The sequence below is a fragment of the Pleurodeles waltl genome, chromosome 6, assembly GCF_031143425.1.
Source record: "Pleurodeles waltl isolate 20211129_DDA chromosome 6, aPleWal1.hap1.20221129, whole genome shotgun sequence".
Taxonomy (NCBI): Eukaryota; Metazoa; Chordata; class Amphibia; order Caudata; family Salamandridae; genus Pleurodeles; species Pleurodeles waltl.
Window position 1 is genome coordinate 996511258 of NC_090445.1, and position 27066 is coordinate 996538323.

The 27066-nt window shown below is 41.6% G+C and overlaps 1 protein-coding gene across 2 annotated transcripts in view; it reads left to right on the top strand.

The window, feature by feature from the left end:
- Window positions 1-13394: 13394 nt before the first annotated feature.
- The window catches only part of A1CF (APOBEC1 complementation factor), a 167189-nt gene continuing 153517 nt past the window's right edge, over window positions 13395-27066 (top strand). For both annotated transcript variants that reach the window (XM_069239876.1, XM_069239877.1), the window contains exon 1: window positions 13395-13491. The gene's annotated coding sequence lies outside the window, so the exon portion shown is untranslated. The remainder of the gene's footprint in view (window positions 13492-27066) is intronic.

The following is a 27066-nucleotide window of genomic DNA, read 5'->3' on the forward strand; positions in this document are numbered from 1 at the left end:
GTTGTACGATCGAAAACTCTCTCAAATTCACGAACAAATGTTTTCCAGTTGTTCAACAGGGGACTATTTTTACGCACAAGAGGAATAGCCCAGGTAGCTGCATCTCCAGACAGATATGACAACAAGAAAGCTACTTTAGACTGGGCATCGGGGAAAGTATGTGGTCTGCAGGTGAAGTGAAGTTCCACTTGAACCAGAAAAGATTGCGCTTTCAAGGGATCACCTGAGAAGCGTTCTGGGGGAGCTAAAGGAATGGCTGAAGGAACATTGAGGGAAATGTTAGTCGGATTACCTCCAGAAGTCTGAGAAGAAGTACCTGGCCAAGACACACCTGTGGGACTTTGTTCTTTCTTCTCAAACTTATTCTGTAACTGACTCACCCTCTCAGCTAGACTATTTGTCAAATCCTTTGATGATACCACTTCTGACTGGAGCTGGGTGATAGTCTTGACTAGCTCGTCCAGTGTGGCCATGCTGAGGACATACACAAACCAGGAGGATAATAATTTGTGGGCTCACTATTCTGTCAGAGTCACCAGATCCTTGGGGTCTGTGCACGTTCCCAACACTTCCACCACAAGACAGCTCCAATACTCTGATTAGATTTATCACAGAGTCTAAGAGAGTCCAAGTGGGGAAAAGGGGATTAGGATGGGAACAGCTGGGTAGGAGACCTGTATAGGAAGCAAAAGGTTAAAACACAACATCAAAATTACATCTCATGAATTCAGTACCATGCTACAACTCTAAGCTTCGTCTTTTCCGAAAAACATGAACAACCCTAGAATAGTCCTAAAACTGACTAGGCTTTAGAAGACCGAATACCTGAGGAGGAAACAGGAAAAGTTAAATAGGACTTTCAGATTCGAGTACTTTCTTTAGCATGAGAATCAGGAAACACTCTGAGCAATTTCTAAACAACCATATGAATCTCCTTTTAAGAATACATATCAGGAACACACAGCATTACATCTAGAACTCTGGTATTGTTGTGTTCATCTCAGAAAAAACATTGGGAAGTGAATTGCGCACATTGCAGATTTTTATATGAGTATTAAACACCATAAAGGATTGTGCACCATGAAATCACACAATGTAGATTCAAGGAATAAATCACGCAACGTGTCAACTTGAAATGCTACCAAGAAAATGTCTCAGAATAGTAGCGCACAGTAATATACATTATGTGTACACGAGGAAAGAATTGCGCGTCTTGCCGATTCAAATGCCACCATACAAATGCCAAGAAATGGTAGCGCACAATGAACAACATGAAAAGCACTCAGGGAAAGAATTGCGCGTCTTGTCCATTCAAATGCCACCATGCAAATGCCAAGAAATGGTAGCGCACAATGAATAACATGAAAAAACACTCAAGGAAAGAATCGCGCGTGTTGCCGATTTGAATGCCACCATGTAAATGCCAGAAAATGGTAGCGCACAATGAACAGCATGAATTACACACGAGAAGTGAATTGCGCGTTTCGCCGATTCGAATGCCACCATGTAAATGTCAAGAAAAGGTAGCGCGCAATGAACAACAAAGTTAAATGCTCATGAAACGAGTTGCACGTCTTGCCAACTCGTAAAACATCATGTAAATGTCAAGAAATATCAGCGCGCAATGAACAACCATGTAATAACGAAGTCAAATCTTTATGGAATAAATTGCGCGCCCTCCCTATTTGCAAACCACCATACAAATGTCAAAAAATGGCAGCGCACAAGTAATCTTTTGTTAATTTAAGAATTAAAATCAAGAATATGAAAATTCTCAATTACGGTGTTGGAAAATGTCCAAACACCGTCTTACCGCCTGGAAACAGTGATCACCAATGAGAGCTGTGTGCACAAGACTGGAAAATCCAAATAGGCCGCCGGGACAGGAGCTCAGGAAGAAGCTGCTGCTCTGCATCGGGACCTCTGAATAGTGAGCACTGGAAGTTGGGCTGACTCTCTTTTATAGTGTCTTGGCCCAGCCTAGAACCACGCCCAGGCATGTTGCAGGGAAAGTCTCTAGAAGGCCCTGGAAAGGGACCACACCCTAACACACTCTGAATGTCTGCAGCAATACATTGCAAATGTACAGTATTTATAAGCACCTTAAAAATGAATCTTTTGGATGGAATTCTGCAATGCAAAAGGTTAAACAATAACATATCATCACAATGCATAAATTACATTATCTTGTGAGTGTTGGGTTTTTGCATTCTAGATGCCCGTAGAGCGCGCACTGTCCTGGTGTTGACAGTATTTTACCAGTCCAAAGCTGTAATACTGTACCTGCAGTGGTAAACATTGTGTCAAATCTCTGCTTAAAGACTTTGCTGTACAAATGCCAAAAGACTTTGGGCCTGATTACAACTTTGGAGGAGGGTGTTAATCCGTCCCAAATGTGACGGATATACCACCCACCGTATTACGAGTTCCATAGGATATAGTGGACTCGTAATACTGCGGGTGGTATATCCGTCACATTTGGGACGGATTAACACCCTCCTCCAAAGTTGGAATCAGGTCCTTTGTCACTATCTAGCTGGGTGTGGATAGGACTGTGCTGATCCTATGCTTAAAAACTTTGCTAGATAAACAGACATTTGAGGTGAGCAAATTTAGAGTGTTGCTGGAGTTGCAGGGTGCTCCTTACTGGAGCTGCTCTCCAGCCAAACCTGGGAGCTACCCAGAGTTCTCTCTTCCTTTTTGCATAATTTATGTATCACTTTAACTCTGAAAGAGATTTGTTTTTACTTATACTGGGTGCTCCCTCGTGTCTAGACAAAGCTAAACCTCTCTAATGAGCTCTAATGAGAGCGAAACTTGTGTCAGGGGTTGCTTTTATTCATTCTAGGTCAGTTTGGATGGTATTTCATCAGTCTAAAGCTGTAATACTGTACCTGGAGTTGTAAATGGCTTTTGTCATTTTACAGCTCAGCAAGGTTGACATTTTGTCAAACCTATGCTTAAAGACTTTGCTGTACAAATGGCAAAAGACTTTGTCACTATCTAGCTCAGCGTGGATAGTACTGTGCTGATCCCATGCTTAAAAACTTTGCTAGATAGACAGATCTTTGAGGTGAGCAAATTTAGAGTGTCACTGGTGTTGCAGGGTGCTCCTTACTGGAGCTGCTCTCAACCTAAACTTGGGAACTACCCAGAGTTCTCTTCTCACTTCCTTTTTGCACATATATATATATATATATATATAACTTCAAAAATGCTCGAAATAAGATCTCAATCAGCCCAAAGGGGTGGTGCGAGAACCGGTACGAGCAAGCCGGTAATTAATCTAAACAAAAGGAAAAATATGTAATACTCGCACACTCGGGTTTCAGGAACAAGAAAAACAGTTTAATCTACACACAACGCGTTTCGACTGACACAGCAGCCTTGGTCACGTGATAAACATTTCCCATGAATCACCCTTTAAATACCCTGTTGTTATAAACATAGAAATAGGACAATAAACATGTGCAACCAATAACCCCAAAATTCCTTGCAAATATTATCATAATAATAATATTAGTGTTTAGATCAGTTCGCGCCCCTACGTATTGCTAGATATAATTTAAATATAATTATTAAATTGCAAATCATATCCCCCAATATTATTAATAAGATTAATAAATTAATACCATCAATTTTTATGAAAATTCATTATTAAATTTGAAAGGGAAACAACCACAATAAATAACAGTGCTCTATCTATTAAAATTCATATTTTTTCGTTCTAGACCATAATGTCTGTAAAAATATATATATATTTTTTTTTTAAATAGAGAGTTAACCAGATGGTAAAACATATACACTGTAAATATATCATCATAGACTATACAGGGCTAAAAACGACCCACATTACCAATATTAATAATGTTATCTAAAAATCAGCAAAGTTAGCCACCCAGTAATAACGTGAGAATGGTGAAGAATGAATTGAGGACAGCAGATAGAATTTGGTAGTTCTTCATCTGACCCAGAATATCTAGAGGGGATAACCAAAAATAAATAACATAAAAGTAAAAATTATTAAATAACTGGAAGTTTGTGCATCAAATTAATGTTTGCATATAAAAGTAACACTCATAGCACATATTTGACCATAATATCTGATCTAGATCTTATGCATTAATTCTATACATGATAAAATTAATTCTATGTTCAATAAAATGTTAATTCATTGCGTATACTAATACAAAATTTCCTCAATCGGTAAAAAGGCAGATAATAGAGTCTCATCAAGATAAATTAATAGTTATCATACAGGTGAGTATTTAATTCCTCCCCCATATTCAAACCTATTGGAGTCTTAGGGGGCCATTCTGACCCCGGCGGTCAGAGACCGCCGGGGCCAGTGTCGGCGGGAGCACCGCCGACAGACCATTCTGACCGCGGCGGTTCGGCCGCGGTCAGACAAGGAAAACCGGCGGTCTCCAGCCGGTTTTCCGCTGCCCCTGTGAATCCTCCATGGCGGCGGAGCGCGCTCCGCCGCCATGGGGATTCTGACACCCCCTACCGCCAGGAACAGGATTGCGGTAGGGGGTGCCGCGGGGCCCCCATAAGAGGGCCCCACTTTGTATTTCAGTGTCTGCTATGCAGACACTGAAATACGCGACGGGTGCCACTGCACCCGTCGCACCTTCCCACTCCGCCGGCTCAATTCTGAGCCGGCGTCCTAGTGGGAAGGCCGTTTTGCACTGGGCTGGCGGGCGGCCTTTTGGCGGTCGCCCGCCAGCCCAGTGCAAAACCCAAAATACCCTCAGCGGTCTTGCGACCGCGGAGCGGTATTTTGGAGGGGGGAACTCCCTTAGTCTCTAATTCTAAGATATATACTGACTCTTTTTTCCTTAACACTAGTTCTCTGTTTCCTCCCCTGTGATGTGGAGGAACATGTTCAATACCAAAATAAGATAGTTTGGTACAGTCGGAATTGTGTTTTTCTTTGAAATGTCTTGCTACCGGATAATGTTCATCATTTGATGTGATCGCACGCATGTGTTCTAAAATCCCCTTTGTGATCTATGTTTTGGAATGTCCTTGCCTTCGATGGTATATTGGAAGTACCAAACATGGCGTTAAGAAACGGATTTTAGAACACATGCGTGCGATCACATCAAACTATTAATTTATCTTGATGAGACTCTATTATCTGCCTTTTTACCGATGGAGGAAATTTTGTATTAGTATACGCAATGAATTAACATTTTATTGAACATAGAATTAATTTTATCATGTATAGAATTAATGCATAAGATCTAGATCAGATATTATGGTCACATATGTGCTATGAGTGTTACTTTTATATGCAAACATTAATTTGATGCACAAACTTCCAGTTATTTAATAATTTTTACTTTTATGTTATTTATTTTTGGTTATCCCCTCTAGATATTCTGGGTCAGATGAAGAACTACCAAATTCTATCTGCTGTCCTCAATTCATTCTTCACCATTCTCACGTTATTACTGGGTGGCTAACTTTGCTGATTTTTAGATAAAATTATTAATATTGGTAATGTGGGTCGTTTTTAGCCCTGTGTAGTCTATGATGATATATTTACAGTGTATATGTTTTACCATCTGGTTAACTCTCTATTTAAAAAAAATATATAATAATAGTTTTACAGACATTATGGTCTAGAACGAAAAAATATGAATTTTAATAGATAGAGCACTGTTATTTATTGTGGTTGTTTCCCTTTCAAATTTAATAATGAATTTTCATAAAAATTTATGGTATTAATTTATTAATCTTATTAATAATATTGGGGGATATGATTTGCAATTTAATAATTATATTTAAATTATATCTAGCAATACGTAGGGGCGCGAACTGATCTAAATACTAATATTATTATTATGATAATATTTGCAAGGAATTTTGGGGTTATTGGTTGCACATGTTTATTGTCCTATTTCTATGTTTATAACAACAGGGTATTTAAAGGGTGATTCATGGGAAATGTTTATCACGTGACCAAGGCTGCTGTGTCAGTCGAAACGCGTTGTGTGTAGATTAAACTGTTTTTCTTGTTCCTGAAACCCGAGTGTGCGAGTATTACATATTTTTCCTTTTGTTTATATATATATATATATATATAAATAAAAAAATCACTGAAAAAAACAAAGGTTACAGAGACGTTATAGTTAGATTCGGAGTTTACTCGTACAAAACCATAAAAATTCAGCAGTTACAGTTAGTTATTTCAGGCAACTATAACTCACACCAAAGGTAACTATAATTTGCGAGCTTGCCATGCACTGCTAATTACCTCAAACATTACAGCACTCATGACAACTTCTATAACGTTATTAAAAACATAAATGAAGTATTAGCATTCAAAATAAACGAAAGAAAAAGTTGTGCATGGTGGGGGCGCTCGTAATAGTTAACTCAGAGTGCTCGTTATAGTTACTTGAAATCACTCAACAATTCCAAAACTAAGACAGGGATTGAGCGCAAGGAAACATCCGACAAGTACTGCTATTGGTGAGGTCTGATCTAACGTCACAAGAATGTCTGTCCCACCATAGGACATCCATGTCAAGAAACTGAAAAGAGACATTGCTTTAAGTGACCTGCAAAACTGAACAATTACTGTCCAAAAGACAGCAACCTATGAAAGACAAAAGAAGTCATAGAACCAGAATATTCTGTCCCTCCTTGAGTTGCAGATGTGTATCATGTTTCATACAGGTGGCTGTCATCCCATGACAGTGATAGAGATGAAAACGTGAACATGATTGGAAAATAAGTTTACCTAGAACTGGTTTGTTGGACCTGCATCATTGGGAATCTATTCGGCAGACATATCTGCAGATCTTGATAAAACCTAGATTCAAAAAACCCCTAGCTTAAAAAAGATGACGAAGAGATACAGAAATGCTTCGGTGCAGAGCTTAAAAACAGATTCAAATCAGGATATAAGCACATAGAAAAAGGAAGGTGTGGATGGACTGATACACATCTGTAACAACCATCAGAAAAGGATACGGAAAAGACACCTAAGGATCTCAGGGCTAGAGGGTTGAAAGAGTTCAACAGCATCCCACCAGTGATCATCAATGGCAGGCATTAAAAAAAGACCAGAGTGAGATTCATTCTAAAACAGCACCCACAGAAATGGGGATATTGAGAGACGGGGAGAGATAGTTATGGCAAAACAGATAAATCGAGACAACAACCGTCATGGTGGGCAATGTCTCTATTGAAGCTGTCACGACCCTCACACTTTCTTCTGCACAAGGCACAGACAGACTTGCACAGCCAACTTTGCATGTCCAAGATAAAACCCAACCATGCCTGAGTTCTACGGAAAAAGCATGTTTTGTGGGGTGGTGACATTACCTTTCCTCAGGTGTGGGTGAGATGTTGGGTCGTGATAAGGCACTAGAACCAGATGTCCAGAATGCCCCCGGTTTCACTCTCTGGACTTTGGAGACAACTTCCTGTTGCAGGGATGGGGAGCAAGGACGAAACAAGAAAAGGACAGTGTTTAGGATAGCATAAGGAAACATGAGTGAACAGAAACTACTGAACTACTGAAAGTTAGGATATTATGATGTTATTTAGCTGTACAGAATCCCATGTGTTGGAATTCGAAAGAATGAAACGATGTAGGGACAATGGTCCCTATGCTGATGATGTATTCTGGACTGAACTAGCTACATGTCCACTGCATAGAAACTACATGCACTAGCAGCCTTAAGGTGTGTGCCTATTAACAAGAAATAATTCCTATTTTCCAATGCACCGAATCGTGGAACCAGAGACACATAACGTACCCACGTGTGGCTATCATGTAAGTCTGTGGCCGGCTTGTCAGGCCTGTTTCAGGCTCATACTTGTTATATTCTGCGCGTGCCTATACGTTTGTATCCAGGAAGGAAGGCGTTTCCTGGCAACGCATCAGCTACGTGCCTGACCGTTTGACGTTGTTCTTTCTGGCAATGCTTGTCCTCGTTACGAGGAAGGATGGAGTTCCTGAGCTTCGCATCTGGCGGCTGCAATCTGCGCGGTGATTTATCAATCATCTATGCCAGCGGCGAGTAGACCATCCGGTCGAAGGAGGTGAATTATTTAAAGATAAAGAAGAATTGGTAGCCGCTCGAGGAGCGTTTTGGGGGCTGTTCATTGTATAATGCTAAAGGACACATCTTATTTGTCTACTATTTACTGATTTGGCAATTCAAAACATTTGTTTCGCTTTCTTAAACTGCTTTATTATTTTTCAAAGCATGTTTATGTGGGTCTTGGTGTTATTTGTGGTATGAGGTTTCAATTGGGAGTTAAATTTTGAATTGTATTTATTGTGCAACTTTTAAAAAAAAAGAGTGTACTAAAATACAACAGACAGTGCTACCTCCAATTCCATTCTTGGCTACACCTGGGTGGCCACCTGTGGACTGGGAGCAGTGGATTGAAGGATTCGAAGCGTATTTGGATGCCATTGATGGAGACATTTTCACTCAAAAGAAGAAACTTGCGCTCTTGAAACATTCTTTTGGAATTGAGGGTAGGAACATTTTGAAGCACTTACCAATTGTGCCTGTTGCAGGTGAAGGAGATGAGAGTGACAAATATAGGGCGGCTATAAAAGCTTTGGATGCTCGCTTTAAGAGGAAGAAAAATGTTATAATGGAGCGTCATAAATTCTACAGGAGGCAACAAATGCCAAACAAATCTATAGAGAGTTTTGTGGGGATTTAAGAGTTTTAGCAGCAATGTGTGAGTTCAAGTCTTTTGAGGAGGAGGTAATTCATGATCAAATAGTTGAAAAATATAATAGAACTAAAGTCCAAGAAAAGTTGTTGACAATGGAGAACCTCACCTTGGACAAAGCTATAGAGATTGCCAGTAGCATTGAGTCCACTACTGAGTACATGGAACAAATGAGTATGAAGAGTGATGTGCAAAGTGTTCAAACAAAATGTTTCTCTAGGAGAGAGAAAGTCCAGTCTGGTGGTGGTGGTAGTAGTAAGTTTGGTGAATGGTATCGCTGTGGGAGCAAAAAACATTTGGGTAACTTGCAGTCTTGTCCTGCTATTGACAAAGTTTGTACCAAGTGTAAGAAAAAAGGGCATTTTATGAGGGTATGTAAAGGGGACTGGGTAAAAGATTCCAGGGGTGCAAAGTCGGTGAACGTAGTGGAATCTTACCCAGTGGAAGAAAATCAAAGTGATTCCGGTGAGGAGAATGTGGTACTGTTGGTTGAAGAGGATACAAGTGTGATGTCTCAAATACAAAGCAGAAGACCTATGTGTTTGATAAAAATCAATGGTTGTGAGTATCAGATGATGGCCGACTCTGGGTCATTTTTCATGTTGATCAGTTTAGCGAATTATAACAGGTTACAAAATGTTCCATTATTAAAATCCAATGTTACTCCTGTTGCGAATGGTGGAAACCCTATAGATGTAGTTGGGGAATTCGGAGCTACCATAGAGTTTAAAGGCAATCAGACACAAACTACGATTTATGTGACACAGACGGGTGGTAGCCTGTTGGGCAGGATGGATCGGAAGAAGTTGGAAATTGTGTTAGATCCGAACAGTGATGAACAGGTCATTATTCGCCGTGATGTGATAAATGCAATTTCAGAGGAGTGCTGTGTGTGGGAGAAAGAGTTCCCGGAGGTATTTTGGAGCAAATTGGGGAGAATAAAGGGTTTTGTACATCAGATCCAGTTAAAGTCGGGGTGTTACCTGTGGTTCACAAACCAAGACATGTTCCTATTGCTATGAGGGAGGAACTAACAAGAGAACTGGAAAGATTGTGTACCAATGGTGTGATAGAACCCATTGAAAGTTCTGAGTGGTTATTTCCAATTGTTTTAGCTAAGAAACCCAATGGAGCTCTGAGAATGTGCATTGATCTGAGGGGTTTAAATGAGAGAATTTGGGTCGATCGACATCCCCCACCCAATATTTCTGAAATGTTGACCATGGTTAAAGGTGCTAAGCTGTTTGCGAACTTGGATTTATCTTCGGCGCATCACCAAGTTGTGTTGCACAAAAATTCTCAGCATTTGACATCTTTTGTCACTCCGAATGGAGCGTATCGTTATAAACGTATGCCTTTTGGTTTGGCGTCTGCTTTCTCAGTATTTCAAAGGATAGTGGAGGCAATGTTCAAGGGTCTGAAGAATGTTAAGTGTTTCCAAGATGATATCTTAATTTGGGGAAGAAACAGAGAGGATTTGTATGGTAGATTGAGAGCTGTATTGGGAATTTTGAAGGAAAAGGGGGTTCCATTGGAAATGAATAAGTGCAGGATTGGGGTGAGCAGTGTGAATTATTTGGGACATACTTTGTCTGAGCGGGGTGTTGAACCAAAGGGAAGTTTGGTACAAGCAATAAGGGAATTTCCTGCCCCGTGGATAAGGACCAGCTGAGAACGTTTTTTGGCATGCTGGAGTTTTACTCACGGTTTATTCCAAAGTGTGCAGAGTAAACTAAGGGAATACGTGAGTTGTTATAGAACAAATCGAAGTTTGAATGGTCAGAAGATAAAGAGGATGAATTCAACAAGATTAAGGAGTGTTCGGCTGCGGCCATACCCTTGAAACCATTTGACACAAATGATCGCAGCATCGTTGTAAGGGATGCAAGTCGGGTACGGTTTGGGTGTTGTTTTAATGCAATCCAGGAAGGGGAAGGAAGAGATTGTAGCTTTTGGGTCCAGACCGCTGCATGGAGCTGAGGCTAGTTACTCAGTGATTGTGAAGGAAGCCTTAGCGTGTTGGTGGGGTGTGAACCATTTTAGAAAGTATTTGTCGGGAACTGAATTTATAGTGAGAACGGACCATAAGCCATTGGTTAATTTTTTGTCAATGAGAGGGGCGTACAAGGCAACGCCTAGGATTGCTAAGTGGCATTATAGGTTGCAGGAGTTTCAGTTTAAGTTGGAATATATTGCTGGTGTCAAGAATGTTTTTGCTGATTGCCTATCACGTTTCCCTGTAGAAGTGGGAAGTGATGATCAAGGGTGTGATGATCTCCAGGTGGTTGCATGTACTATGATGGCTGAAAATTGTTGCATTGGTGAGAATGAGTGGAAGGATGCTGTGAAGCAGGATCATGTATTACAAGATCTGATTTGGAAATTGACTTTTGGATGGAATGGGAGTCAGGTGAGTGAGGAGGTAAGAATGTATAAGGAGGTTTTCCAGGAATTGAGTTTCGTGGAAGGAATAGTGAGAAGAGGAAATTTATTAGTGGTGCCTCATTGTATGCGGGAGAAGGGGTTGAATTTAGCACACGAAGGCCATGTCGGGATGAGTGCGATGAAGAGGAGAGTTAGGGAAACATTTTGGTGGCCAGGTTTTGATAGACAGATTGAACACTGGGTGAGGGAATGTGTTTCGTGTGTACTGCGTGATAAATCGCTGGTGACCGTGCCTAGCCCTGTTGAAGCTGTAGTGTGTCCTGAGAGACCATGGCACAAGTTGGGAATGGATATAATTGGATCCATGAATATGTTAGGGGAGAATCATAGGTTCGGTATTGTGCTAGAGGACTATTTTTCACGATGGCCAGAAGTCAAGTGGGTCAGGGCACCTACCTCTGTGGAGGTGATGAAGTTTTTGAGAGAGTTGTTTATGAGGGAAGGTGTTCCTGGTGAAATTGTCACAGACAATGGTGTGCAATTTGTATCTAAAGAATTTGAGGTATTCATGAAGTATTGGGGTGTGAGGCATGTGAGGACATCTTTGTATCATTCCAGGAGCAATGGTCTGGTAGAGAAGTGTAACCGAGTGGTTAAAGATAATACACAACTATCTTTGGCAAATGGTTTGGAATGGAGGAGAGAATTGGAAGAAATGTTGTGGGCTTTACGTACCACACCTAATGCGTCCATGGGGTTGTCTCCTTTTGCTCTGCTTAAGCGTGGGGAGGCGATGAATAAATTGGTGCGTCCATGGATGTGTGAGGGGGAGTTGCTGAGTGAGAAAAGGAAACATGTGGTGGAAAAGCGGAAGCAAGCTCAGAGTAAAGCAGAAAAAGCAGGGAAAGGAATGTGGAAGTTGGTGATTGGGTGCACATTAGATTACCGGGAATCATTGCCAAGGGTAGTTCCAAATTCTCTGTGCCAAAAAAAGTGGTGGAAGTGAAAAGTTGTGAGGTTAAGTTGGAGGATGGCAAGTGGTTGGAATAAAGAAAGGATAGCTGTTCAAAGGAATGGGGCGAGGATACTACAAATCTGGATAGTGAAGTGGAGGAAGGTAAAGTGTGTGTGGCGAAAGAGAGGAGGCAAGCGGATAAATCGATGGAGATATACAGAAGGTCGGAAAGGGAAAGAAGAAAGCCTGTGTGGTTGTGGGATTGTATTGAATAGAGGGTTTGGCAAAATGAGTAATCGGTCATAAGATGACTTTTATTTGTGTCTGTTCTGTGTAGAATTTATTTTGCTTTTCTTTTCTCTTCTTTACAGTTATTATTGTATTTATCTTATTGCTATATAATTTTCTATGTTCATTAAGTTTGTGAAGGGGAAAGATGTGTTATATTCTGCACGTGCCTACACGTTTGTATGCACAGGTAGTGCTTTTATGAGGTAATGGAATGGGAAGGAAGAGATCGTTCGGGACTTCGTCAGTTGGAGTCCTGCTTGCTGCCCTGTTGGACGTTGTACCTAGAAGCTTATCCTGATAAAGAAGAAATGAGTCCTACTTGACGAGTCCTGCATTATTTCAATACTGCATAGCGCTTAATCATCTTCTCAATAACACACTGAGTTGCAGTAAAGTACGGAGTAAATCATATTTCTTTGCTATCAGACAGTTGCTATTTTGCAAGGTATTTGATTGAGCAAAATATCACAATTCGAACTTTTCATTTTGTCAAACATTCCTCCTTTTCAACCAAAATGGGAGATAAAATGACTTTCTGTCGAATCACGAAATTTTGACGTGTCACTGCAAAGACAGGTCAATCAGAGGGAAAGGTTGGAAAGTTTTTGTAACATTTGAGGAATGAGCAAAATAAACATTTGCAACCTTAGTTCCCAATCCCCTGGCAGATGGGTTGTGTGTTTAGCAGGTACACATCATACAGGCATCAGTTCACTGGGTAACAATCAGAAACCTGGCAAATGAAAATACAGAATAATCGTTTTCAATAAAAGGTTTTGAAATAAAGTCACGCAGGCACCAATAGGCCCCATTAAAATTAAGTAATTGTAAATTGGTGTCGGGTCCTCAAAGGCTTACCCTTCCCAAGCTAAAACCTGCCTCCCTTCCTTGCTGCCTTCATTTTGTAAACAAACGCGGTTTGCCCTGATGCTGCCTCGTGCTGTAGCCCAACTATCTGGTCAAAGGCTGCGCAGCGCGAGGAGATAGAGCCAGTTAAAGTTTAACCCGCGTGGATTGTAAACCACCCCTGGGCCAATGAACCTTTGGAAGTTGATAGGATGATTACAGAATAAGCAGAGTGACACGTCGCAAATCCACCATAATCAACGAGGACATTTTCCGTGGTGATCTCTGGAATTGCTCCGGTAAGTCTGCCTTCTTATGACACAGCAGGAAATGTAAAGTCGTGTGTCACAGTGTGTTTTGTGCTGTTGTCACAGAGTGTTGCCTGGGGCCGGAACACTTGAACTGTTAGTTAGCTCCTAAATCCTCTTTCCACCATATTTATTTATGGTTTGAGTCTGCTTTTTTCCTCCATTCCAGTTGGAAAGTGTTCGGTGATTTGTAGCAGCAAGAATCAACGTTTCAATTTTTCTAGATACGGTACAGTTAATTGTTGCTTCCGCCGCAAACAAATGAAGTGCTTTTGTGGGTGCATAATGTGTTTTAGATCAATGTTTTAATACGATGCCAGGGGTGTAACTCAGGCCCCTGCAGCCCCTGCGGCAGTGGGTGGGTGGGCTTCAGAGTGCACCCCTTTCAGTTTAAAGCTTATGGGTAGTGGTGAGATGTGTGAGTTTTGGGTGCGGGGGTTGTCTCATCACCTTTTTTTGGGGAGGGAGGGTATACTGAGCTAACTTCATGTAAAGCTGACATGCAAAATCTGAACTAATGAAAGTTAAGGATTATATTTTTGGACATATGTGTTTGTTTGGGGTCTGATTCTGCAAGGGTTATTTAAAAACAGGTGGTGGATGTGGTAAATAAGAGACAGAGATGTAAAGTAAATACTCACCAGGTAGTACAATGTTTGAAAAGGGGGCCGCTAACAACAGGCTGTGCATACAATGGCGCGGGAGAAAGCCCGGTGCTAGAACTAACAGATGGCGCCTGGTCTCTACCTGCTGCAAGTCAAGAAGTTATCTCGCTAGGCCTGTTAGCCTCAGGTCACCTTGTGATCAAGACCATCTGCCAATAACAAGATTCAGATTAAAAATAAGAAGAAATATAATCCTAAAGATTAGAATGTTAACTGTAGTCCTTAGATTTTAGCAGAGTGTGCTAACAGAGAAAGAGTTTTAGAATAGATCCCTTCTTTATGAAGGAGCAGTACACAACATAGATCACAGTTGTGTTAATGTTGTGCTTTATTTAGGAGGTTCCTGTGGGAGAAGCACGGCAGGGATAGTGATATGTCACATGACAACACCTTCTAAAATTAATACTTGTTTCATATCGAGTGTTTTTATTTTAAATTGATATTTCCTTTGTATAGTAGAGGTACATTCCAAATAAAATTGGTCAGTGGAGAATGGGGTACTAAAACGGGAGCGATCATTATAACAGATAATTAAACCACACGTGAAAAATGTTTTTAATGCACGAAAAACGTGTTTTCTACGTCCAGTATCTATGACATTCCCATTTGAAGACCACAGCAAAACACCTAGTGAAATGTCACAGGGTGCAGTTTTGTGCCCTATGTGCCACTATTTTAGAGAAATGTTCAAGCTATGTGATATATTCAAAAGATGCAGCAGCCCCTCAATATTCAACACCAGCCAGTGGCCCAGAAACCAAGAAAGCAGAACAGGTATGTGTTCGGGTGAATATACACAGTTTAGTTAACCTAGACAGAGAAAAGGCTGAAACAAATCTGTCACCTTAAAGTCGTAACATTTTAAGCATGAACCTGTCAAGGATAGACTTCTCTAAAATATTTTCAACTGTAAAAGATAATAGGACTAACATGTTTGTCACAAGAAACCTGGGTATCTTAGACGTTGCTTAACAACAGCGCCTGAGACCTGAGGTGTGATGGTCGTGAAGGTGAACATGGGCTGTGTGGTTTAATAACGAGAATCAACTAGATTCACCTGGTTCCACAGCCAATCCCTGATTCACTTCGGTTGACATACTCACAAAACATAAGACACTGACACGCACTTGCCGATCTGCACTTTGCCTGGTCCCTCTAGGCTTGCCTCTGCACCTTTTGACCTGATGATGACCCAAGGTTTACTGCCTTTAAGGTTGAAACCTGACATACCAAAGTGAAATAATTAGATACCTAATGTGTTAGCCAGTCGTGGTAGACTGCATTAACCGATATATAATTAGATACATCTCACCACTTGTAAACAACTGATTTTATAATCGGCTTTGAGGAATTAAGCAAAGCAACCTAAATGATAGAGCCACTGAGAACAAATGGAGAAAACACCCAGTAGAATGTAGAACTGAAAAGACACATCAACGAGTCATGTACCATGTCTCTGCACAGCTCTTTATCAAAGGATGTGACCACAGAATCGAGGGGGTCTGGGCAAGCCTACTGTGCTCTGTTACTACTCACTGGTCGATAACTAACCATCTAGCAAGAGTATGTGACACAAGACATTATCAACTAGCACGAGGGTAATCTTAGTGTGGGGAAAAAAGCACTTGTCTGTGTTTCCACTGTCCCTTTGTTCTATTTAAACGTACGTGTGCACAAGTAGGAGTGCATTCACAATTACATAGGAATTAATTTTGTTGTGAAATTGAGCATGTTTTTCTTTTGATTGGTTTGGAGAAAAATCTTAAGATAGCAAACTAATATTTATGTTTAAAAATTATTTTTATTAAGATCCTCTGGCCAGAAAATGGAATTAGACATTAACAAGCACACAACAGAGAAGGGATGAGAGAATGTGTTTCGTGATCTCTATTACTAATAGCTTTGAATTAATTTCGTCATGATTGTAATATCCAGAGATTTATGAAGTATGTCCCTCTTCATCTTCTATCAAGGATCACTTGAAAACAAATTTGCGAAATAGGAGGAACATGCACATCACAGATATTGTTGGGGCTTCTTAATGAACTAACTTATAGTGGGGTACGCTGCGCAGACAATTTTAACCAGCCACAACGCGCTCTGATCTACACAGGCCAACGTATCCACCACCGCCTTTTTGCAGAAAAGTGAGATATCTCGGGTCAGAGCATCACATGCACATCTTTTGCCAGGATTTTTAGATTCCAAATGAACATCTAAAGTTGGAAGCAGTTATGCAGAATCGGTTCTCTTATGTATAATCAAACAACTTTATTTATGTGTTTATTTATTTCAAAGAAATGAATACAGGATTCAAATCTATTTCTAAGAGTTAGAACAAATAACTGGAACGTCGCACAGGTGGCCTAAAATGAGAAGACCTGTGTTTTTCTGGGAGATGCAATTAAGGCGGTTAGAGCAGGTGATGTAAAATAAAAGAAATCATAGTGGAATTACTGGGAAGACCACGAATAGCATCATTATTAATCTATGGACCTGTGTTTTTAGATTATTATTGACCATGATTTACTCTGATGTGGAAATCAAATTCACTCTGATGTGGAAATCTGATGTGGACAGGAAGCACCACAGCTACTTTTCACAGTAGCTGGTGGAGCCTCCACTAAACTTTGATTTTAGGTTTTTAAATACTATTTATTGGGTGTGTTTTTCAGTCTTATTTACCGAATGGCTCCACACCTGAATGTTAGTGTGCTGTGTTGAATAGTTCGGCAATATAGACTAAAGCTACACCACTTTCTTTCCTTCCATTCTGCTTTTGATGATGCTCTTGTACACCAAAGATAGAAGGTTGATGAGGATGGTGTTAGTTCTGTCTCTGAAGCATGTCTCTCTGAGGCAGAGTATACAGCAGCTGTTTTCAGAAAGAGGTGTATGAGAGTCCACTGTGCATTGTTATGATGCACAGGCACTAAGATCTACTTTTATGCAAAGACTAAGGGCCAGATTTAAGAAATGTGGTGCTGCATTACATGTAGCGCCAATATTCTTGCGGCCCCTTGCGTCCCCCCCTCCACCACCGCCATGTTAAAATACGGCGCACCATGGTGCAGGGTAGGAGGCAATGGTGTCAGAATTTCTGACGCTATTGATGTACTGTTCAGGGTTAGCTCCAACATTTTGGCTCTAACCTTGAAAAGTACATAGGGGCCAATTGAAAACAAAGGTATGCCCCCCTTTTAATGCCTGCTCTGAGCAGGTGTTAAAAATGCGGAAAAAAATTACGCAAAGAAATCTTTTAGATTTCTTTATGCTATTTTTTCAGCTTCCCTAACGGGGGAATGCCCTCCTTGAATAGATTATGCCTGGCGTAGGCATAATTTGGTGCAAGGGCTTACAAAGTGGCGCAATTCATTTATTGCTCCACTGTGTAAATTTGGTGCAGCAATTTTGGCCTCTTTGGCCCACATTAGCATAAAAAAATGACGCTAATGTGACGCGAAGAGCTTTTAAATATGCCCCTAAGTTCCTGTTGGGAAATGTGGGAGGATTTTCTGTTACTGTAGGTAGTACATAATCGGCACATTGGTGGTGATTGTTGGTGTGTATTGAATGCTGGTGCTAGATCAGCCAGGGAACATTTTCCTCTATGAAGGTAGTGAGTGTTTAGGTGACGACGTTACTGCTCGGTAGGGGTTAATTTTCTGTTAGAAAGAAGAGCCAATTTGATTAGGAATGTATACTTAGTCCAAAATCATAACCCATGCAGCAGAATTAAAATAATGACAGCTGGAAATGAAAAAAACAGTAGAACAATTCAGCTGAAAGACAGTCAAATACGATGAGAACTTTATTTTTTATATTTAGTCAAGATGAACCAATTCAAAAGAGAAATACGCTTTGTAAATACAAAACAGGAAGTGAACATAGATGCTATTGAGGGTCTTTACCAGATAAGGAACTGGTAACTTTCCATTACTGTTCTAAACCATTTAACCGACATGTTTTATCCTGTAGTGAACTTTCAATGGCTGTGGCTAATGATAGTTGGTGTGTGGCTGTAGGAAGTTGGCTCTGTATGTGCTATTTCAAAGTAAGGAATAGCATGCACAGAGTCCAAGGGTTCCCCTTAGAGGTAAAATAGTGGTAAAAAGAGATAATACTAATGCTCTATTTTGTGGTAGTGTGGTCGAGCAGTAGGCTTATCCAAGGAGTAGTGTTAAGCATTTGTTGTACATACACATAGACAATAAATGAGGTACACACACTCAGAGACAAATCCAGCCAATAGGTTTTTATATAGAAAAATATATTTTCTTAGTTTATTTTAAGAACCACAGGTTCAAATTCTACATGTAATATCTCATTCGAAAGGTATTGCAGGTAAGTACTTTAGGAACTTCAAATCATCAAAATTGCATGTATACTTTTCAAGTTATTCACAAATAGCTGTTTTAAAAGTGGACACAGTGCAATTTTCACAGTTCCTAGGGGAGGTAAGTATTTGTTAGGTTAACCAGGTAAGTAAGACACTTACAGGGCTTAGTTCTTGGTCCAAGGTAGCCCACCGTTGGGGGTTCAGAGCAACCCCAAAGTCACCACACCAGCAGCTCAGGGCCGGTCAGGTGCAGAGTTCACAGTGGTGCCCAAAACACATAGGCTAGAATGGAGAGAAGGGGGTGCCCCGGTTCCGGTCTGCTTGCAGGTAAATACCCGCGTCGTCGGAGGGCAGACCAGGGGGGTTTTGTAGGGCACCGGGGGGGACACAAGCCCACACAGAAATTTCACCCTCAGCAGCGCGGGGGCGGCCGGGTGCAGTGTAGAAACAAGCGTCGGGTTTGTAATGGAAGTCAATGGGAGATCTAGGGATCTCTTCAGCGCTGCAGGCAGGCAAGGGGGGGGTTCCTCGGGGAAACCTCCACTTGGTCAAGGGAGAGGGACTCCTGGGGGTCACTCCTCCAGTGAAAGTCCGGTCCTTCAGGTCCTGGGGGCTGCGGGTGTAGGGTCTCTCCCAGGTGTCGGGACTTAGGATTCAAAGAGTCGCGGTCAGGGGAAGCCTCGGGATTCCCTCTGCAGGCGGCGCTGTGGGGGCTCAGGGGGGACAGGTTTTTGTACTCACAGTCTTAGAGTAATCCTGGGGTCCCTCCTGAGGTGTTGGATCGCCACCAGCCGAGTCGGGGTCGCCGGGTGCAGTGTTGCAAGTCTCACGCTTCTTGCGGGGAGCTTGCAGGGTTCTTTAAAGCTGCTGGAAACAAAGTTGCAGCTTTTCTTGGAGCAGGTCCGCTGTCCTCGGGAGTTTCTTGTCTTTTCGAAGCAGGGGCAGTCCTCAGAGGATGTCGAGGTCGCTGGTCCCTTTGGAAGGCGTCGCTGGAGCAGGATCTTTGGAAGGCAGGAGACAGGCCGGTGAGTTTCTGGAGCCAAGGCAGTTGTCGTCTTCTGGTCTTCCTCTGCAGGGGTTTTTCAGCTAGGCAGTCCTTCTTCTTGTAGTTGCAGGAATCTAATTTTTCTAGGGTTCAGGGTAGCCCTTAAATACTAAATTTAAGGGCGTGTTTAGGTCTGGGGGGTTATTAGCCAATGGCTACTAGCCCTGAGGGTGGGTACACCCTCTTTGTGCCTCCTCCCAAGGGGAGGGGGTCACAATCCTAACCCTATTGGGGGAATCCTCCATCTGCAAGATGGAGGATTTCTAAAAGTCAGAGTCACCTCAGCTCAGGACACCTTAGGGGCTGTCCTGACTGGCCAGTGACTCCTCCTTGTTGCTTTCTTTGTTCCCTCCAGCCTTGCCGCCAAAAGTGGGGGCCGTGGCCGGAGGGGGCGGGCAAATCCACTAAGCTGGAGTGCCCTGCTGGGCTGTGACAAAGGGGTGAGCCTTTGAGGCTCACCGCCAGGTGTCACAGTTCCTGCCTGGGGGAGGTGTTAGCATCTCCACCCAGTGCAGGCTTTGTTACTGGCCTCAGAGTGACAAAGGCACTCTCCCCATGGGGCCAGCAACATGTCTCTGGTGTGGCAGGCTGCTGGAACTAGTCAGCCTACACAGACAGTCGGTTAAGTTTCAGGGGGCACCTCTAAGGTGCCCTCTGTGGTGTATTTTACAATAAAATGTACACTGGCATCAGTGTGCATTTATTGTGCTGAGAAGTTTGATACCAAACTTCCCAGTTTTCAGTGTAGCCATTATGGTGCTGTGGAGTTCGTGTTTGACAGACTCCCAGACCATATACTCTTATGGCTACCCTGCACTTACAATGTCTAAGGTTTTGTTTAGACACTGTAGGGGTACCATGCTCATGCACTGGTACCCTCACCTATGGTATAGTGCACCCTGCCTTAGGGCTGTAAGGCCTGCTAGAGGGGTGTCTTACCTATACTGCATAGGCAGTGAGAGGCTGGCATGGCACCCTGAGGGGAGTGCCATGTCGACTTACTCGTTTTGTCCTCACTAGCACACACAAGCTGGCAAGCAGTGTGTCTGTGCTGAGTGAGGGGTCTCCAGGGTGGCATAAGACATGCTGCAGCCCTTAGAGACCTTCCTTGGCATCAGGGCCCTTGGTACTAGAAGTACCAGTTACAAGGGACTTATCTGGATGCCAGGGTCTGCCAATTGTGGATACAAAAGTACAGGTTAGGGAAAGAACACTGGTGCTGGGGCCTGGTTAGCAGGCCTCAGCACACTTTCAATTGTAAACATAGCATCAGCAAAGGCAAAAAGTCAGGGGGCAACCATGCCAAGGAGGCATTTCCTTACAGTGGCCAAAACAATTGCAAAATCGACTATGTTTTAATCATAATATTGCACCAAATACTAATAACAGATTCAGAGTGTCTTCCCCACTCAGTATCCATCCAGGCACCCTTGTCAATTAGCCACTGGACCACAGTGGACAACACTCGGTTCTTGCTTTTTACCCCTCAGATAAACCAAAGTATAAGGTGGTAAGATCTGGTGCTTGGCACATGAAAAGCAGCACCACTCAACACGTTTAGCGGCTGTATGTAGAAAGTAGAAAACCATCACCTAATAAAAGTGTTTGTCAACGGTGACAGAACACTATTTACAGCCCACCTAAAGACTACGGTGGTTACATGTGACACACATCGAAACACATCCAAGATCACAAATAACCTAAATCAATAGATTGAGAATATTGTCGGCCTCTCTCTTCACAGATGTATCCACTAGTATAAATATGCATTACCGTTGCATTGTAGTCCATACTTCCCACAGAGTTCAGCAAAATGATTAAATCGAAACTTCAAAGTGGGCCAAATAGTCAGTGGCACTAATTGGCCATCATTTAGACTAATGTGAAGCTCATGGTGTAGAATAATGATGTAAATCTAAGAGCTTTTAAAAAGCTCTATCACATCATCAAACAGGCAGAGATCATCCTTTTTTCACTTGAACAACCAGTAGTCTCACTTAAGTACACCAACAGTCCAGTACCACAAACATATGCGCTGCCTCATGCCTTGAAGTACATCCCATGAACTCTTGTTTAGGAAGGCTCTTAAGACCTATCTGTTTGCATTGTTATAAGGCGGATGTAGCAATGTGACCTTGGTCGAGTCTAGCATAGGGACACTTGATCTCTACCATCATGCATTAGAAAATAACCTGTATGGGACAGCTCCCCTGAACTCATTCTGAAATTACACAGCCCAAAATATCATCTCCTGCCCCACAAAAGTGCCCTCTGCTTTTTGACACCTCTACTTCATTGGCCTCTTTTTGGGGTGTCCCACCCTCTCCCTCAGATCAGCCCAGCTCAGCAACAATAGCAACATATCAACTTACAAGAAAACACAAGCCAATCATGTACCAACAGATACATTTTACCTTGTCCCCCACCGATCAGAAGCCAAACCCTCAGTAAAGATTCCCCAAAATAACACACATTTAATTAAAAACGGTCTTAACACCTGTGGTGTAACCCTCGTATACAAATGCCACATTATCAGTAAGACTGAAACTAACTAATCAATATGACGATCATCTGCCATAATTTGTTCCTATTGAGTTACAAGTTTAGCCACAAAAAAACTACAAAGGAGTCAGTGGTTACATGCATGGTAACATCACTCACGCCATTCTCTCCCTTTGAATATGTGGTTGTGAAGTGCACAATAGGCCCAGGCTGCCATTTTGAATAAGATCCCCATTCCATGATGAAATGCCCAAACCTGTCTTGTACTTAACAGAGAGTAGTCCCAACAATATTTATAATTGGTGTCTTCAATGCATTAAAAAATAATACCATGGATGTCAGTTAATTAGTGAGCATCCTTGTTTAAAGTAAGTTGTGCACTATTAGTGTTCACTTTGAACAAGCGTATGTTTCAATCAAATCACTGACTAGTCACTCTTAGTAGTGAGCAAAGTGACACCATGTGCCTGGGTAGTAGGACAAAGTTTGACTTTACTCAACCATCCCTTGAGGCAGCCTAAACATACAGGACCAGATTTACAAGGCCCATGCGTCTCCTTGCGCCACACTAGTGTAATTTTTTTAAAGCTTATGTTGCTTTAAGGAGGCCATTTCCCGTGCCATATTTACAAAGTAATGCAATGCTGGCATTGCACCACTTTGGAACCCCTTGCGCCACATTGTACCTGCACCAGGTATGATGTACGCAAAGGGGGTCATTCCCACACAGGTAGGCCACAAAAAATGGCGCTGTAAAATTTACAAGATTTCACTGCAACATTTGTTTCATCATTTTTAACTCCTGCTCCAGGCAGGCGTTAATGTCATGTAACCTATAGTAACCTATGAGCCTCTCTAGTGCTTTGCTGCACTAGCACCATAATGTATGGTGCTAATAAAGCAAAGCGACCCAATAGCATAATAAATTATGACACTATTGTAGAAACAAGCGCCATGGTGCACCAAATAGTTACCATGGTGTCGTTAGGTGGGGCACGGGCGGCACAAGAAAAGTGGCACATCAGGACCCATGTGCCACTTTCTTGTTGATCTGGCCCACCGTTCCGTCACTCCACAGACATATCGTTCTCTTTCCTGCTGCCTGAAGTCCAACTCTAGGAAGCCTACCACCAGGCCTTCTGGAAAAGGGAAGACTACGTCTCTAACTAAGCACAGCTATGAAACGATGAACAGAAGAAGGGAGTACTTTACAAGAAATGCTTAACTTATAAAAATCTAATGAATGCCCAGCCTAGAAGCATTGTGAAAATGGCTTGTACTTCTTTGAGGTACAAAACAACCAAAACCTATAAGTTATTATAGAGCAACCTAAAGACTTCTCCTTACTCCATCACTCCTTAAATGCATTGCTTCCTTCCTGAAGCAGCTTCCCCTTCACTTGCAGCTCATGTCACCAAAATCATTAATTTACCCATGCAAATATGTGATCACACCATTCCTGAAAACTTCAGTGGCTGACCAACAGGAATAAAAAAAGTTAAATGCAGATCTCCAACCTTGCATGCTGCAGGTAAATCCTGGAAAGAAACCTAAAAGAATGTCAGTGCTGTATGGAAAAACGCAGCATAAATCAAGAGCAACAATCAGGATTCAGGCCCATAAGAGGAACAAGGCCAAATTCACAAAGGAATTACACTTCACTCTAGATGAAAGACAACAAGCAATTCCTATACTACTAAACGCTTCCGCAAGCGATAAACAGCGGGTCGTGACATACTTCTAAAAATGCTCTCAGGCTAGGTGGGTGTGCCTGGAGGTGGCTCTTTCTTCTCAATCAAAGCCAGAAAGCACAACTCTGCTCTTCAATGAACACTTGCCAAGTCATCTTGATATTGCCTAACGTGAATGAAATGCGAGTGCCTCTTAGACTGAAACACTGCCTAACGCCCTATGCTTTACAAGTATTATGCAAAACATCTGCCTTGTTAGCCTCCATTTCTACGTATGCCTCACGACACACCCTCCTTAAAGGACTCCGAGCTCTCGATGCCTAGCCCACCACAATATGATATTCATTTTCAACGACAAAGGCAGTGCCGGGGGTTACAAAGGGAAATTCTGGACTTGGCATCCTTACTTTGCATGCCCTCAATGGAATCGATGGTTTGCAGCAATTGCCCCAATATAGGTGTCATTTTTAATAACACAATTTACCTGCTAATATTTGGGGACCAATCATATATGCTGAAAATGATAAACTGTTACTTCCCCAGTGCATCATTATTGGTAGATGTGTTTCATTTTCTTTTTGATATTATAAACTTTATAATAATTTTATATACTCACTGTGAATCCATGTAGTTGGTATTTTTGAAAACGATGAACCAATAGGCATGACACTTTTTTCATTTGTCTTTGTGAAAAAATAGCCATAAAGGCAGCTAACCAAGTTGATAGATTTGCTAAACCACTCTGCATCACTTCCCATTACCATTGCAATCTCACCAACATGAGACAGAAGAGTAGAGCTTAATTTGAGCCTGTGGTTCCTGGGGTCCGGGGCGAGGGGGTGGGGGATTAGCAGCATTCATTTTTTTGGGAACATGCACCTATACCTTCTGCATCACACATTTACAGAGGAAAAAACAAACACACTGGAAAAACGTTTGAAGGGAAAGACTGAAAAACCGTCACAAAGGGAGAAAGCCGGATGCCACAAGAGTGAAATAAAGGAGTGTCTGGTAGAGTATAAAAGAAGCATAAGCTGATTTTAAGGCTACACAGCCTTGGTATTTGGCTCACCAACATTTAAGTGCACTGGTTTCTGAGCAGAAGGTTAGGCAGCAGCACTCATTTCTTCACAAATTAAGCACTGCAAAGGAGTTGAATTTGTGTTTGTAAAACGAAATGTGTGGATCATGCAAGGACATAAACGTGGGGGCAATCTTTACATTGTTGTGATCTAGGGCTTAAACAACATTGCGGCTTCTAAGCTCTCTAATTATAGATAAAACGATTGCATAACACAATAGTACACATTTTATTGACCTCTAGTTGAATGAATATTATATTGTGGGTGAAGCACTATTTGGTGAACATTCAGTACATAAAAAAAATAAAATGGTGAATAAATTACGGTGGCTAGATATAATAGTATTATACAATAAGACAAATATGTATGCATGTTCATATATCAGTAAAAGACATTTTTGTTGTTTGAAAGTGATACATATTTAGTGTATCTGAAGTATTAATGCAAGAATGTTAGTTGTGACAGGCTAATATTAATTTGATTTTTAAAGTGTTTGGGCAAAGAATTGAGGTAGTGGATAGCTGTTTAGTATGTTCAAATAAGGTCTGTCTTAGTTAATGAGCAGTGTATGGTGTCTGTGTGTGTAAGTGTGTTCACAAGACCAATTAGTAGTTCCTGTTTAGTAGTTTTTGTTATGAAGAAAATTGTATGGGTTGCTCGTTAACAATGTGGCAACAGTAGAACATACAAAAAAGTGAGTATCTTTGTTGTATCTTTAGGAAAGTCTATGCAGACCTAAATCTTTACATTGTGAACACAAAATGTACCTTCAACAACATGTTATCATGACAGAAAAATAAAACTAATGAATGACATTGGCAATTATTGAATAATACAGTATCTTTATGACTGGCTAAGCCATCCAAAGCGCACCCACTTCAACAAAAGAAAGAGAAATAAGTAATTAAAATGTCATTTTGCGAGTGAAGTAAATAAATCAAGGAGCATATGTTGGCTCTCAGCTGCCACGTCCTATCCTCTGACTAATACAAAGGAATACTTGATATCCTAACAGCAAAACCTATTGAAAACACAAATGGGACAATGTAACCACCCCCAGAATGCCTTGGCCTTCCCGGGGCACCCATCTAAGCAAGGTCAAACCATGAGAAACATTTGAAAGCCAGTAATTGAAAGGAGCTGGCACAAAGCCTGCTCTCGCTCCCTGTTTGTACTTTCTACTGTATATTTTTTAAGAAGTGATAACATTGATTCTCCATTCAGCTAAACCTGCTATAATAGAATTAAAATGCATGACACTCACCATTCGGGCTATGAGGCATCAGACATATCTCCCACTTAAAAAGTGGTAATGTTTATTTGTTGTGCTTAGGTAATATTCATCTGTGTATCTTCCATGGAAAGCACATGTCACACAGGCTCTGGTCCTTTGCTAGTTTCCTCTACCTTTTTTAGAGGACAGGGAACCTGAGACTATTCATTGACCCCACTGCTTCCCCATCTTGCAGATACGCTCTTCTGGGATAACCCTTCCACCATGAAGTTTATCACTTGGGCTGAGGTGAGCCCAGTTCTTAATACCGGCACCAGTAGCAGACAATATCCAAAGGTGATGAACAGAACGAATTGGAACTTATACGTCCTATACTGACTGTACATGCTCTGCTTGAATAGTCAAGCATCCCTAAGTGGCGGGCAGCTTAAACCAACCAACTCTAAGTCCTGAATTTCTTCCTGCAAATATATATATGTCAGTTATTCGCAGTGCAGTTCTCCATCTTTTCTAATGCATGGTGAATATATTTATATGCAGCTCCAGTGAGTAAACGTTTAACCTTTATCACCCAGCTGCTTGATCATCTCATTTCCATCATTGAAATGACTGTGCCTGTGGCCATCCACCGTGTTCTTGCTCCACACCATCAGCTCATCTCAAAATGGTCCATCTTCCCTTATCAATAGCTCACATTTCTCATACCACTCATTCCCAACTCTACAGTAGCTTGTTCCTGCCCTATGTTTCAGTCCCATTCTTCAAGTTGTATTACACTCTGCCGCCATTTCCTGTTACTCCCCTCTCCTCCTCTGACCTAACGTCTACTGGCATGTATTTACTGTGTGTGAACACAATAAAGCACTTACCTGGGTGAAAACCAGAACTAGTATCTTTGTCATTGCTCATTTAGACAAAATTAGTATCACCCAGTGACATCGAAGCACGTTGCAGCATGATGGTCATGAGCACAATGTTGTGTTAACTATCAGTCATAACATGCATCTA